The sequence below is a fragment of the Thermobia domestica genome, chromosome 15, assembly GCF_964235325.1.
Source record: "Thermobia domestica chromosome 15, izTheDome1.hap1.1, whole genome shotgun sequence".
Taxonomy (NCBI): Eukaryota; Metazoa; Arthropoda; class Insecta; order Zygentoma; family Lepismatidae; genus Thermobia; species Thermobia domestica.
The window spans coordinates 43,854,495-43,866,875 of record NC_137468.1 but is presented as its reverse complement, the minus strand read 5'-3'; positions in this window follow the sequence as shown (position 1 = coordinate 43,866,875).

Genomic DNA, 12,381 nt, shown 5'->3' with positions numbered 1-12,381 from the left:
AATTATTAAATTTGCACAGAATAAAATGAAAGTTTAAATGATTTTAAATATTCAATTAAAAATATTCTTGTTTTCTTAGTTTCTTTTTTTAAAAAAGAAAGGAGAAATATAATAAACTTCCCCTTTGCTCCGATTTTACAATGGGTGTGACGGTTAGGGTTACGAGTTGTTGCTGTTAGGAGAAAGAACACAATGATTCATGCTTCGTTGGAGAGCTTATGGATCACAGATTCCAGAAACAAGAATTGTTCTTCTAGACCAATTCAGTTAAAAGATGTCTTATATGGAACCGTCCAAAAAATAAATGTAATTTACGTCAAAAAACTGATACTCAAAAAATTGGCCAACTTTGCCCCTCGCCTACTCCCCCATATAAGCATAAACACTTTTGCAGGATATTAGTGTGTAGTTGACTACTTCATTCTTTCATATACCAATTTTTTATGACTGTATCCCCAAGGGAAGAATGCCTCTAAAAAAAAGAAAAAACTTATTAAAAACAAAAAACAGAAACTTTACCTCCCCCTCTCCGCCATGTACTCCCACATATATAAAATGCATATTGGCGGCAAGTTCCATCCTTCAGAAATACATTGATACCAAAATTATCTTCCTATCTTAATTAGGAGCGGAGCTATTGAAGTTTAAAGCCTTAACACAGTTACGTCAATAGTCGTTTAAAAGTTAAATAACCACTAACATTTCTGAGCCAGTAACAATTTTGTTCTACTGTTTATTCAATTAATTAAACAACTTACTGCACCTTATTGGCATTATAATGAAAAACTTGTGAATCACTTTCATCTTAATAAGTGATTTTGTTATCATACATAACTTCTTTCTTTCGTTTAGTTAGCCATGGATGGTTAGCACTCTGTTAGAGGGTTACGCCCTCTCTTAGGGAAGAGTAGTTAATATACTGATGTAATGAGGGAGTGACAGAAGGTCTACGGGATGTTTATTGTACTTTATTGTTATAAATTGGCAAGACTTAAGGACATTTGCGATCCTTAAGATTAGATATGATAAATGTTAGATGTATTGAGTACATTACGCCAATATAGTAACACTCACCTATATAATACAGTGCGAAAGATACGACGTAAATATACATGAATACGTACGTCAATGATGAAGATAGAGAATAAGGTGAGATGCACATACAGCACTAATTTTAAGATATATATAGAAGTAAAATCATTTCGACTTTTTACGCTCGAGGATTTATATTCACCCACTCATTTTGTTCAGGTTAATGAGGTCTATCGACTGACATTTGGGACATCTTGGGACATTTTCTTTCTTGAATACAAATAAAGCTGGATAATTTTATTTCTATTTTGATACAGCCTTGAGCTCAGTGGCGTATTTAGAGGGGGGCTTCCGGGTTTAAGCCCCCCCCAAATCTTACTTACTATAGTAAAGTATATGAAATATCTTGCAGAATTTTCACATTTTTAGGCAAAGCCCTCCCCGAAAGTTAGCAAAGCCTTCCCCGAAACAAAATCGTAAATACGCAACTGCTTGAGCTATACACGTAGGTCTTGTTCATTGGACGACCACAAATCCCTGAACTTGAACTCAGTTTGTTTCTTATTGATATTTAACGTTTCTGCTCAACGCCATCAAGGTTATCGAAGATTTGATAGTCATCTCACTCTCTAGCGATCTACGTGTCTTCCTGTAGAGTGCACAAACGTCCACTGAATTGTAAATGAACATCAACCCACTTGGAAGGTAGTATAGTTCAATAAATGTTTTATGTTACGTAGATCCAAAGAAATTAATGTAAATGAGAACATATAACTTATATGACATTTCTGGGATCTATATTAAGTTCATACAATGTCCATGTGACATTCTCGTTGAATATTTTACGGACTTACAGAAACTGATCTAGGGACCTCATTCTGTAACGCTCTTCGCAGATACGCTTTAAGAGTGTGGAGTGGACACTATATATATATAGGGTGTCTCAAAAGACCCCTGACATATGGTAACTGTTATTATCAGTTACAACAAAATGTAACAGGGGAAACCGTCTCCAAATATGACGTTTTCAATCTAAAGTGAAGCAATTTTTTTTTTAAATCGGGTGAGCCATTTGGGCTGTACACTCTTTATGCTCCCAATGTTCAATGAAAATGCAAAGTTGCCACTTACTTAAACCCAGGACCGGTTTCAGACATTTCTTAAGTGTAAGCAAACAATATTTAGGTGCTCCTACCTAAATCATAATAAAAGAGTAGAAAGTTGTAAGGACGAAATTTTTTAAGTAATTGTTACAATTGGAAATTTCTTCAATAGCTGTAGTCTCTTTGTGAATATTAACGAAAAATGGCGAAATTATAATTAATTGATTTTGTTAAATAATTATTTAACAAAGTTCCAATAAGTACAATTGTAACATTAAACTTGAAACAATAAAACTCTTGAACTTAAGCCTAACATTAATATAGGTTTGATTTTGACAAAGAGGTATGTTCTTATGTTTCAATAAAAGCATATTTACATAGTATTTTCTAATGATACGATTATGGTAATTAGCTTAATTTCTCGTTTTCTCTGTTACTGGAAACTTCATATTATAAAGACACTTTTCAATTTGACAGAATTTCTTGTTGTTGCATCCGTAACCATTTTATTGAGTATGTCATTCTCAATGGCCATCAAAGCTGGTCCATTTAATTCTTCTTGAGATAAAGTTAATCTCAATTAATTCTTTATAAATTTTAGCTGAGCTTGCTTAATACAGAACAAATGACAGAAGTGTGTGCCTTAATCGATATTTAATTTCTCTTCGATCCAGTGGCGAAACTTCAAAATTAAGTCTGCTCCCGCAAAAACTCTTTTCAGCGCCCCTTAGGCCTATAAAACAATTCAGTCCTTTCATGTCTCTTTCCAACATAGACGTTCAAAATCAGGCAATGAGTAACACAATGTAAACACAAGCAGGGCGCACACAAGATTTCTCTTTTGAGTCTAAAGATTTTTCGGAGTAGCCTAGAAAATGGAAATAATTTTGTATATTTGCCCCCTGAAATTATGCTGATTTTTTGAAAAATTAAAAGTTCTTGGGGATCCAGGCTCTCGGTCTGCCTCCGTCGGTGCTTTCCCGAACACAAATAACTAATAATCAAATCTCTACTTTGCATTAAGACTCTTACTAAATGTTTAAAAATATTGCTTCATCTAAATTTAATACTAGAGAATAGATTAATAATGATTGTTACATTGTTATAATACAACGAGCATATATATACGCTGCTGTGATTGACAGTGAGAGTTCTGAAACAAATGTGTTACTTATAATCCTAATGATCTTTCTATTACAGTTTCAATTTCGATTACAATTGCTCTTTCGAGTTATATACGCATATATACAACTGAATGTGAAAACTAATTGTTTTATAATAAATTTTGAAATATATTAAATTTAACTCAGACCCGTAACCGAAGAGGCCATATTAATTCCATTTTAATTTAACAAATTAAATTACTGCAATCAAGTAAAATAAACTTACACTTTCAAAAATTTGCCGACTTGCAAATACTTCGTTAACAGAACTGGTATGGATAACTCCCCTATCTCAACATTTGTATGGTTATCACTTTCGAAATTGCTTGCCTCTCACTTAGCCTTTGCTTGCCTCTCATCTTCTTTCAAGTTTCGTAGCTTTCTTTTCCGATACAATGGTTACTTGGTTTGTAATCGTTGGCCATTATTATTACATGAAATACAAAGTACAATTGAAAACACACACCATTATTAATAAAAGAAAAACGAAACTCAAGATAAAAAAAAACGTTGATGAATGACAAATACACTAATAGATATTAATAAAGTTTGCATTAAGCAGTGGGCACTGATTGTGATTGTGAAATATTAGAAACTTAAGTTAAAATTTCCCTCAGAAACGATCAAAAATTCCGCCCGTTTTAGTATTCGCTCCCTCATCTCTGGATCAATGGACAACAAAAGCGTAGACGCTCGAACTTCGATAATGTGCATTTCACTTATGCTTACTTTTCTCAACCCTTAACTGTGATCACTGAACCGGAACATTATGGGGGAACACTGTTTATGACAAGGTGGAGCACCCCTGAACACATTTCTTTCTACTATAATAATGCCACGCAATCCATGAGCAACATGTGCAGTTGACTTTCTTTTGTTTGTTGATCCATTCCCATTTCAAAGACATATTTGGCAATGATATTCTCTAGCAAAGGTCGCAGAAGAATTGTTGGAAGAATCTGTTATATTTGTATTCGTGCATATGGTGAGATTGTGGAAAGAATGCCGCTGTCTGGCATTGGCGCCAATTGATATACGAGTCCATCTTAATTGCAAAGAGGCGTTTTACAGCCAACCACGGAAATATTCAACTTTATTGTCTTTTTTATGTATTTTATCTGCATCTCAGTTTGTACAATATTTATTGAAGTTATTTGGAAAAAATTTCATCATAACATTTTCTCTAATAAATATTCACATTTAAAACAAAATTCATTTTCCAGTTTGACGCCCTCTTCACCTGGCGCCTCTTGCAAACTTCTAGTTTCAGGATTCAAGATCCAGCCCTGCTTAAACCTGCAAAATAATTGAATTAAGTTTCTGTCTTTTACGCTAACGTGTGGATGGCCAGCCCCCATTTCAAACAGTCATTTCATTCACTTATGTTGTGGATCTATGTAAATGGCAACGTTACATTTTCATTTAACATTAGTTGCATAAAGAGTGTACAGCCCAAAGGGTTCGTCCGAATTAAAAATATTAGTTCACTTTAGATTGAAAATATCGTTTTCGGAGACGGTTTCCCCTTTTACATTTTGTTGTAACTCTGATAATAGCAATGTTACCCTATGTCAGAGGACTTTTGAGACACTCTGGATATATATTTCATTTTTCCACATTTATGTCCTTTAGCCTAACGATGATGGATGATTAACGCAAGTGAATGATGATGGAAGAATTAGTGGAATCATAATATGGAAAGAGACGGGAACATATATACAGGGACCCGAAATGAGAACCTCATCCTGTTTTGAAGTCATTTAAAAAGATAGAACAAACGGGTTTTCATAAAATTGAAACATGTTTAATTTTAGCTTTTCGTTTGTTGTTTCCCTTTTAATTTTGTTTCCTATTTTATTTATTGTGCAAAATTTTTGCTTTTCATATGTCATATACATAGTCTTCGTGCCTAGAGTTAGGCCTAATTCTTATTGGTTTACGTGAGCCACTTCCTCTTTCACCTGTAGGCACGGTGGCTCAGTGGTAGAGCGCTTACCTCTGGTGCATGGTGTCCCGGAGTCGATTTCCGGCCAAGTAAGTTTGTGGTGCACAACGTAAGTTCTCTCGGGGTATTCCCGTTTCCTCCTACATTCACATTCCATCAACTTTTCCATTATCATTCACTTGGCTTAATCATTTGTCTCCCTTAGGGTAAAGGGAATAAACGCGGGACGTTAAACTACAAGATGAATGTCAGTTTTATATATATATATATATATATATATATATATATATATATATGTGTGTGTGTGTGTGTGTGTGTGTGTGTGTGTGTGTGTTTAACTGAAGGAAAAAGATCGAAGTAAGTGGAATGTAAGATTGAGTGGAGTTGACGCAATGTTTGTTGTATGTGTGGTCCAGGATTCGATTTTGCGAGCATGCTTCCGTTAAGCAGTAGATTCGTTCTCGCATAGCATCAAGTGTGAATACTCATCGGTATAGCACAACACTTTACCTCAGTAACTTTAAACCAAACTTTATAAGGAAAATAGCTTTGGCAAGATTTGTCACTGCCTTTCTTCTGGTCAGATGCGCGCGGTTTGGAAAGTTGACTATTAATACTAAAGGTCATAAAACCTAAATAAACAAAGATATCGACCTGCAATTTGTTTAAAAATAACTTCAATCCTTTCTCAATATTTTTTTCGCTTTGCACCCCATCTAAGCTGAAAAATAAAAAAGTTTCTCACTAGTCAACTTTTTAGATATTGCATTGCAATAGTATATGCACTTTCTCTTATATTTTATTATTTTTATTTTAAAATTCTAGAAGCTTTTTTTGAATGTCAACTTTTCCAACATTGGCACCAGATATGGTGTTAATAGCTGTATAAGTTTCAACGTTGTATCTCTTATAGTTACGAACTTATGACGCGGTATGTTTAACGCGACGTTAGAATTTGATATTAGCAAGATTTCACTATTTCAATTTATTACAATACTTGAAAATTATTCTTGATATGAAAAAAAAACACATTATTTGATATAGAATACAATGTTCTACAAAAATCTATCCATATCTAGTAAATAAAACTATTTCTAAAATTCAGGCTAAGGGTAACAATGGGCAAGAATGGGAATAAGGAAAAGCATTGCCATTTACTCCTATACTGCAATCTAAGGGTGAGACGCTCTATAGTTCCTATCACGATCCCCATTTTATCACATCCTCTTGCCAGCGATCCCCTTTTTCTGGTTTGTAATAACCTTTATGTGGGATTTTTAATATATCTATTGCGGAGATCTTACGATATGCATCTATTTCTATAATTGTAGAAACCATTTCTTCTATATAGTGGATACAGTAACTTCTCTAAGAGCGAACGGATTGAAACCAAATTTGGCCAGTTCACTCATATTTCAAATATCGAATCCGATCAGCTTTCATTTAAATTGATTCTTAAACAACTCTGCAGCTGTTGAAGATGTTTAGTAGACCTATTTTTGTTGCTCTAAACAGTATGTACAAAAATAAAAATATGCCTATCAGAACAAAATTCAAAATTATTTTCCGGTTTTATATTCTATTTACATTTATTTCCTCCGCTTATCTCCGCGACTCCCATGAAACCCTCTCCAAAGTAATCTTAATACAGAAAACTTATATTTACATACTAAAACATTTCACAATTTATGATAATTTTACAAGGCTTTTAAAAAGCACAGTACCACATCAATCGTGCAAAGTAAGTGAAATGTCCTTTCAATATTAGTCAAAATGATAAAGGCATTAATCACATACATTTTTTAAAGAAAAAAAAACTTAAGACATGATATTTACACGTTATTTTTAACATCATGATTAAGAAATAAAAATGGAATATCAGGGATGCTGCACAACTGCTGAAACAATTTCAAAATAAAGTTATTGTAATGGGTTCAGATATTCAAACATGCAAAGTACCTTACAGTACAACAAAAATTTAAAGCTGTTTCAGAAAGCTTTATCATCAACAAAATCTGAAACAATCTTGTCTATGTTTAATCTCGAAGTTTGTTTTCGTTCTATTTTTAATATAGCAGCATTTGTTAACCTTTTTGTAAGGTATTACTTCTCAAGTAGTTCTTTATGAACTTTAATTTCGAGATCGAGCATTCAACAGAAGTCACACTTACTGGATTTGTTAAAAAAAAATTACACACAGGCCCGTATGTAAATAAGTGCTATTCTGTGCTCGAGCACAGGGCGGGAGAATTTTGGCGGACGGCAAAATTTCGGATTTTTTTAAAATTCCATATTTTATTATTACAGTGATAAGGGTAAATATTTAAGAAAAGCAACTATAATGCAAGTGAAATTATAAAACATAAAAATGACTTAACGGTTAATTAAGAATTAATTGAATTTATATTCTTCAGACAGTAAATTAAAACCTACATGAATAAATTACATGCCAGTGTTGAGAGAATGTGTCCCCAATGAATGAGTGGTTACGTTCGTTGTCTTGCAATCAATGGGTACCGAGTTCTATTCCCGGTGGGGACACAAGTGGTTCGGATATCAAATTAAGCTCTAGGTCCCGTCCTTAGTGCATCATCATTATCCCATAGAAGGCAATGGTAAACTACCATAGGTTAACCTTCTCCAGGGACTTTTGAGTCAAACACCTACCTTCGGGCAGAACACGAATTCATAATCATCATTGAGAGATTTAGGCCATTTAAAATTACGTTGTAACTTTGTAAGTTGTAATACCTAAACTGCTACTCAACAAGAGCTGGTATGTTTGCAAAATCACGGCTTGTTTCCTTTTTTGAGACATAAGTTTGTTTGAGGAGGGGGAAGAACAAATTATTTAGAGCACATGAGCGCACAATATATAGATACGGGCTTGATTACACATGCGGTAAGCACAACAGGAAGAGGTGTAGAATACCCATTCTCCACCAAGAACAAAGCTATTTTCTAAGATTACCTATTTTAGCCCTATTATAATCTCTGAATAACAGTATTTCCCATGGAAGACCTGAGCTTACATCACTACTGTACTTTGTAGCAGTCATATCCAGATTTCTGAAGGTCTTCCTTAGAAACAGACATTAATGTTGTTGGGGTGAGAAAAGAAAAGCTATTGAGCACTTCAGTTATTCCGTGGAAACGGGTGCTAAGTTGTGACACAATACATCCAGAACAGGCTAAAACAGTGACACGAAATATATCTTCAGATACATCTAGTCTACTATCCGTAGCCAGTTCATCAAAATATTTCTTTGCAAACATTTTGCGTTTCTCTTGAAATGTTTCTGAAATACTCAATTCCGAGCACAGGTCTTTTGTGGATTTTACAAGCTCGCCATACTTCCCCCGCGTATCTTTCATTTGCTGAAGTGATTTCTTCAGATTTCTCTGCAGAGCAATACTAGAAGACTGCAAACTTTTGGAAGTTACATACGTGGACATTAGTATCTTTTTCGAAATGACCAGCATCAACACAAATTCAAATGTTTCTGTCATCTTTAATGTCTCACCTGCTCTCAACTTTTTTTTTTTTTTTAATTGTCAGACAAATTGCGGAAAGGGATTTTTACACTTCAGCAATTCTATCTTCCATGCAGATGACAGGTTTTGTTTCCCACATTGTTTCTCACATTGTTTTTTCAGAGTTTTCTTCTTTAATTTTGAAGCCATTTCATCACCAAGAGCTAAAAGTGACCACATTGGAGCACTACACCTACAAAAAGAAAATATATTAAAGAGCATTAAAAAAAAAAAAAATGGAAACGTATGTGGAAACTTCTGCAGCATCGGCAATAACAAGATTCGGATTATGCGCACAGCAGTGAACGTACGGAGCGTTTGGAGTAGTATTACTAATTCTTCATTGTAAACCACTATAAACTCCTCTCATTACTGATTGTCCATCAAATCTCTACCTTTTTAACCGTTGTATGTCGGTTTGATTGCTGAGTAAATTTCACGAACGAGATCTTCATACATCTCCACAGAGGAAACAAATAACATAATATATGTATTCAGTAATAAACCGGTTAATATTGGCTACTGGGGGTTCTCCCGTTTCCTCCCACTTTCTCCACCATTTAATTCATTACTCATTATCACCGTCTCCTTTAGCCTAACCGGCATAACCGTGGGACGTAAAACTTAAAAGATTTTGTTTCATTTTTTCTATATTGAGTAATAAACGGGTTCAGTGGGTCCCTAGGTTTGGAGCCCCAAAACAGAAAACATGTTACGAAAATACATAATAATTTAAATTTCACAATGATTACTTCTTTCACATAAGAAATAAATAACAGAATATAAGTATTCAGTGCCGAGTAATAAACGAGTTTAGCGAGCACCCCTGGGCTTGGGTACCCAAAAAACGAAAAAACAAAAGTTACGAAAGTTGTAAGTAATCTAGAATTTCACCACAATGATTACTTATTACACATAAGAAATGGTCCTATAGGCTTGGGGCAGGGACGGCACTAAGGGGCGACCGCCCACCCGATGAATGGCCTTGCCCACCCAACCGCCCACCCCAACAGAAGTAGAATAATGAAGGTGATATCCTGTACTTCAAAAGCAATAAGTATTACTATTGATTGTAATGTAATAGGTTCTAGGACCGTGTTTAACTCTGCAATGAAAAATGATTTTCTTTGCAAACATAATTCCAGATAGAAAAGAATGGGGGAATGGCGGTCACATAAGCAAAAATCGTTATAATCTAGCTCGTAAAGCACGAAAAGTTTCCGCGATAAGTCGATCCTATAGGTAATTCTGTTTAGTTTATTGTGACCAATTTCAAAATACATCTCTTATTTCATTGCCAGGCTAAAAACGAAAATAGGAGCATACTCAATTGACCGTTATTTCCCACACGGTTGGGTAATGGGAGTCAGGGATTACCCCATGCTTTACATATGTAAAAAAAAAAAAACTTCAACATCATTAAGATTTCAAATGTATTCATTAATTTAAAAAAAGTTGTGTTTCTACAGGGACAGATAATAAACCGCAGTTTTATGTAAAGAAGATTTTAGAAACTACTTATACATTGAAGTTACATATATTTTTCGTCAACACCTTAATATATTTGAAATATAAATCTATTTGTAGTGGCAAAAAATCATCAAATGAATATATACGTCTCGATCCAGTGGAAATTCTTAGTTCAACTTTATCTCTGGCCTCTGAGTTAGATTACACTTGATGAGCTTTGTTTAGGGGTTGGCTGTCAAGATTTATTTATTATCATTATTTTAATGTCGGGAAGCCCCGGTTCGCATTTTTGCCGATCCCAAACGTTTCAGCATTCTTGCCAATTTGACGTCGAGAACAGAACCTAAACAACCCCTGCGGGTCTTCTAACCCGTTCCTACTACTACTACTACATTAGCTGTGGATCTATATAGTACAAGAGCAAACTTACTACTACTACTACTACATTTGCTGTGGATCTATATAGTACAAGGGCAAACTTATTTTAATGAAAATTAAAAAAAAAATCGTTAGATCACTTCTTGAATATTATTTTTAATCTTATTTTAACGAATGAAGTGTTATAAAAATGTTTAAAAGTAGTAAAAAACTGTCCGTAGGCAGGATTTGAACCCACGCCAAAAACATTTTCTTTACTAGCATGTTGCGCTAGCCCACTCGGCTACCAGAGGCGACAGCGTTTCCCCTTTCCTTTGTGCTATATGTACATCATGTCTTGTGATATCGTATCTGTATCGACCAATCACATCAGAGGATATCTGAAACTTTTGGGATCCGCAAATATGCGCCCCGGTCACTGACTGCCATTACCCTATCCGTTTGACCGGGGCTACCCAAAATGCATGTTTTGAGTTAAACACGGTCAACACCAACATACAAACAAATGAATGCATTAATTTATTGATTCCTTTAGAACTATATAAGCATAGTGTCTAACTAAAAAGTCACTTAATAAAAATATCAAATGGAATAGTACTTACAGTGTAGAATATTTTTCCTAATATTACATTACGCAGCGAGAAATACAACACGCCTTCATTTAATGCCTATCACTCCTACAATGGCGTCGCTCTCAAAATTACTTTATCTGACAGCTGCCAGTAAGGCGCCATCATCTGCTTCTATTTACTACAAGTTTTTCACGCTATATCGAACTGACCGGGGTTACCTCCTGACCGGGGCTACCCCTCTCTCCCCTACAGCTGAACGCCAATTTACACTGGAATAAACAGTCTTCACCCTAAAAGTGAACATTTCCTCTCATTTGAGAAAATTGAACAACTTGCACGTCATTATGGATGTGATGTCGATAGTCTAGAGGTGGAAATGAAACTTCTCCCGAAAGTTTCGAAACGTTATGAGGAGAAAAAGCAATGCAAAATTACCTCCGTTTCTCAGTTTACTGAAGTGATGGATCGTTTCAAAATTGCTTTTCATGAAATTCACAAATTAGCCGTAATTGCTGTCACCATTCCTGTATCTAGTTCACCATGTGAACGTTCTTTCTCTTGTCTTAAACGGGTTAAAACTTATCTAAGAAACCGAATGGCAAACTGTCGCCTAAGCGATCTTTGTTTCCTTTCAGTAGAAAGAAACCTTGTAATGAATATTGCTGTAGAGAATGTGGTAAAATTATTGGATGTTGTACATAACAATCAACGCAACGTACTCCATTAAAGTGCAGTTATAAAAGTTTATTGAAGCTTGTTTGTACCATGTGATCAGCCCTTCATAGTTTAAAATACATTGTTGTTTTAGTGGATCATGATGAAGTTTTGTTAATTGGTATTTACTTCTTTATCCAATTTATAATTGTTTTATTTTCTTCAACTTTAGTTTGAATTTCAAAGATTTCTGTGTAAGGTATGTTCAAACAATTATGCTGTCGAATTTCCCTATTCTTTTAGTAACATAGATCTTTGCTCTTGCATATAGGGATCACGTCAAAAAACATAATGTGCACAAATTAAGGATATACTAGAGAAAATATAAATGACTTATTTTTTGTCTCTTGCTTTTTTTGTAATAAATACTTCAAAGATAAACATATTTACAATAGCCTATTTTATTCTTGTTTTACTTTACTTACTTATTGTATATTGTATGATATTAACGAAAGGTAGAGTATTATCTG